The sequence below is a fragment of the Lissotriton vulgaris genome, chromosome 3_1, assembly GCF_964263255.1.
Source record: "Lissotriton vulgaris chromosome 3_1, aLisVul1.2, whole genome shotgun sequence".
In the NCBI taxonomy this organism is placed as follows: Eukaryota; Metazoa; Chordata; class Amphibia; order Caudata; family Salamandridae; genus Lissotriton; species Lissotriton vulgaris.
In genome coordinates, this window is record NC_141689.1 from 1,136,572,501 (window position 1) to 1,136,577,085 (window position 4,585).

A 4,585-nucleotide genomic window follows, 5' to 3' on the forward strand; every position below is an offset into this window, starting at 1 on the left:
TAAGATGTGTGCTTATGTGTTCCTTTGAATTTAATGTGATGTTCTCTGGTGATGTATTAGTCTATACTGCTGTTCCTCATGTACAAAACGTGGCCATGGACCCATACCTGCTGACTGCAGACCTCACTTACTCTTAATGGTTTCTCTTTCCAAGGCCCCCGGATGGAGCAAGTGTGAAAGAAAAAAATACATGTCCCTAAAGTAAAAACTGTCAATCAAGAGCTGTATTGATCTATTGATTTTCGGATATTGTAAACATCTTGTTTTACAGAATCCACAGTCCTAATCAAGGCATCTGTGAGGTGTTAAATAATCTGTAAAACGTTCAATAGTATAGTAGTTTAGCAGACAGGTATCCCTTATTGGCAAAGACTCTGGGGAGCAGGAGTGTCTGTGCTTGCAGAAACCTTCCTTTAAAATGGACCTTTGTGACCAGACAATGAAAAAAACAGGTTTGCCTATGTACAGAAAAATTATTAAAGACCACTACCTCCAATGATAAATTGCCTTGTTGCTGATAATGCAAATACATTGGTGGAACCCTGCTGAGGATTACAATCTGATTCTATATTTTGTGTCTATGACGCTCAGACTCTTGCATTGTTGTCTGTTGTCTATGTCTATGTGCGTATCTAGGAGACTGGAGTGTCTGCCAGCAGGGACCGTGCTCAGAAGTGGAGGAAGCGCCAAGGGCTGAGAGCTGCGCAGCGATGAGGCAGGCTGAAGAGTGACAGACTTCAACTGCTGTGCTCAGACCCCCTCATCTTGCTGCTGCCTCCTTATTCCTGCCCTCACCTTGATCGCCCGGGAGGGGCCGAGGCGACAGCATGAAGGGGGCCGTTGATTTCGAGGAGTGCTTGAAGGACTCTCCCCGTTTCAGAGCCGCTTTGAAGGAGGTTGAAGGTGATGTGACAGGACTGGAAGTGAAACTTGATAAGCTTGTTAAGCTATGTAGGGACATGATTGATGCAGGCAAGGCCTTTTGTGCTGCCAACAAGCAATTTATGAATGGCATGCGGACCTGGCACAGTATTCGAGCAAGGATGTGGTGATTGAGTCTAGCTTGACCAAGTTTTCAGACTGCCTCCAAGAAATGATCAATTATCACACAATCCTGTTTGACGAAGCTCAGAGATCCATTCAAACACAGCTCCAGATATTTATTCAGGACGATCTTCCAAAATTCAAACATGCAAAGAAGCAGTTTGATAAGGTCAGTAAAGAAAAAGAAAACGCTTTAGTTAAACATGCCCAAGTTCAAAGAACAAAACTGCACGAGGTGGAGGAGGCAACAAACATCTTAATCGCAAAAAGAAAGTGCTTCCAGCACATAGCTTTGGACAACGTCCTTCAAATCAATGTTCTTCAGTCAAGGCGGAGGTCTGAAATGTTAAAATCGATGTTGTCCTTCATGAAGGCACATCTCGGCTTCTTCCACCAGGGCTACGATCTCTTCAGTGAACTTGAACCGCACATGGAAGAGCTTGGTTCACAGCTGGATCGGCTTGATGTGCATGCAGCAAAGCAGAAGAGGGACATGGAGCAAAAACACTCCACTATTCAGCAGGAGGATTTCACCAACGATGATCTCGGACTTCAATACAAAGTTGATACTGCTAATGGCATTGTGGTGGAAGGATATCTCTTTAAAAGGGCCTCTAATGCCTTTAAAGCTTGGAACAGGCGCTGGTTCTCAATACAAAACAACCAACTGGTATATCAGAAAAAAATGAAGCATAACCCCACAGTGGTTTTTGAAGATTTACGGCTCTGCACAGTTAAACACTTTGAAGACATAGAAAGACGTTTCTGCTTTGAAGTAGTCACACCAACAAAGAGCCGCATGCTACAGGCTGACTCAGAAAAGCTGCGACAGGCATGGATTAAAGCTGTCCAAACCGGCATTGCTGCAGCATATAGAGAAAAGAGTGATGAGACGGAGAAGCTAAATAAGAAATCTCCACCTTCCACAGGAAGTCTGGACTCTGGTAGCAATGTGCAAGAAAAATCAGTTAAAGGTGAAAGTGCCTTACAGCGGATCCAGTGTATCGCTGGAAACTCGGTCTGCTGCGATTGTGGTCTGGCGGATCCGCAATGGGCCAGCATCAACCTTGGAATCATCCTGTGCATTGAGTGTTCTGTGATACACAGGAGCCTTGGTGTGCACATTTCAAAAGTAAGGTCATTAACGTTAGATACATGGGAGCCTGAAGTACTAAAGCTGATGTGTGAACTGGGAAATCAAGTTATTAATCGAATATATGAAGCTAAATTGAAAACCCTTGGAGTAAAGAAGCCAGACAATGAAAGTCCAAGAGTGGAAAAGGAGGCATATATCAGAGCAAAGTACATGGAAAAGAGTTTTGTGAACCAGGACTGCATTGCTTCACACCCTCCTGATGGACAGGAAAGGCCTTATTCCCAGTGCAAGAACGAAGACCTCAGCAGTTCTGAGAAGTCCCTGGCATCACAGGATCACTTCTCAACATCTGCCAGAAGTTCAGTGAAAAGCAATGCCAGTGTATTGCACTTCAGTTCAGAAGGCATTCGAGAACTTCTTGCCTCTTTTGTATCCTCAAAAAGTTTGCATCAACCAGTCCTAGAAGTCGAGAAGCGAGATTCTTCAGTATTTCAGGATTCGAAAAAAATTCATCCAGGGCTGTACCTTTATCGAGCTGCGCATGAGAGAAGCCTTCCTGATATGGCAGAAGCATTGGCACATGGCGCAGATGTTAACTGGGTGAATGCAGAGGACAACAACGCAACACCCCTCATTCAGGCTGTGCATGGGGGCTCTTTGGTCACTTGTGAGTTCCTGCTGCAGAATGGTGCCAATGTTAATCACATGGACCTGCATGGCAGAGGACCCCTGCATCATGCAACTGTTTTAGGGCACACCGGGCAAGTCTGCTTATTTCTGAAGCGTGAGGCAAATCAGCACACCAAAGATGAAGAAGGAAAATGCCCCTTGACTATTGCACTTGAAGCTGCAAATGCTGATATTGTAACCCTGTTGCGAGTGGCAAGAATGAATGAGGAGATGCGGGAATCTGAAGGACTGTATGGACAGCCAGGTGACGAGACCTACCAGGACATAATCCGTGATTTTTCACACATGGCATCCAATAATCCTGAGAAATTAAACCGTTTCCAGATGTCCGATACACCAAAGTTTTCAAAGATGTAGAGGAGAAAAGTGCACCCTTGTCCTCACCCACACCTGGTGCTTCCTGAGTAAAGTGCCTGGTCCCTGGCTCATTGCCTGACTTGGGAACATTAGTTTAAGAACCGAACAGTCTGGAACCTCCAACAGCATTTGATTGACACCATGAATATAGGGTCCTTTCTATACAGAAAGACACCACAGGGCACCAGAAATATGGATACCTCAGCAGCCAGTCTAGCAAAGTGCTCCTTGGTTTAAATATATCAAGTTACCACATGTTCCTACTGTCCATGTATTTCACCTTGTGGTACCTCAGCGAAAGAATACACAGATTTGAAGTCTTCTCATTGTAAATCCTAAGTAAAGCAGATGCCATGCTATGTAGTATATGTCAATTCTGGCGTCTGTTTTCCATGTAAAACACACACCAGTGCATGTTCTAAAATTGTTTATACTGTTATTCTAGACGGCAGCTTTTGAATATCTAATTGTAGTTTTCATGTCCTAGTCAACAATGACTAGCTTGCCATTTCATTTTCTTAGCTTCAATAATAGAGGTATCAGTTTTAAAAGATACATTTGGCACATGGTTAAATGGGCACCATGTAGCATTCTCGTTTATGAATTTATTTACCCATTTTTTTTAATTCTTTAATATTGTGAACGGTATGCAAAGTACGAGGTTTTCAGAATCCTTGCTAGCACCTTACTTGGATATAATGAATGTAATTCTTGGAACCAAATCAAGAAATTGCCAGGTGCATGTATATCCAAATAGTGCAAATTCAATTGAGTCACTTATCAGATGCACATACATTCTAGTTCATCTGTACAGTGCTCACACAGTGGGATTATTGTAACGTACTCGATTTTTCCAAAAACATTGCACTCCATGCACCTTCTCTTGAAGCATCTCTAGTAGCAACAGCCTTTCTTCGTACCAATGTAATTTTGTTCGCCCATTAATGCAGTTGAAGTATTACACAAAAAAATGTAACTAAATTAGAACAGATTTTTACCATTTTTAAAAAGGTATAGCAATGTTCTTCCAACTCGAAGGGAAATGTTATGCAAACAAATGTATGTAAATAGTTTACTTCTTGAAGAGACCGAAATAAATAAAAACTTTTTGTTTTGAAAAATGAATTTCCAAAAATAATATTAATTTATTAAGTTCAAACTGGTAATTATGAGCCTTTAAGTGGTATACGATTTGCAAAGAGTGGCAAGTTTCCTGTTGATTTCTACACTTTTAAAGCACTTAGGCATAGTTAATTCACTGCATGAATTTGGGGGTGGTCAATATGCCCCTCATTTACAAGAAAATGATGCAGCGTCGCGCCGCAAGCCATTTTGCTGCGCAGAGCTGCATAATTTTCAAAGCATATGGATGCATTGTGTTGACAACAATGCAATGCA

The 4,585-nt window shown here is 42.3% G+C and overlaps 1 pseudogene; it reads left to right on the forward strand.

Annotated features, from left to right (window-relative positions):
• Positions 1-827: 827 nt before the first annotated feature.
• LOC147727548 (arf-GAP with coiled-coil, ANK repeat and PH domain-containing protein 2 pseudogene) lies at positions 828-3,187 on the forward strand (annotated as a pseudogene).
• Positions 3,188-4,585: the final 1,398 nt, after the last annotated feature.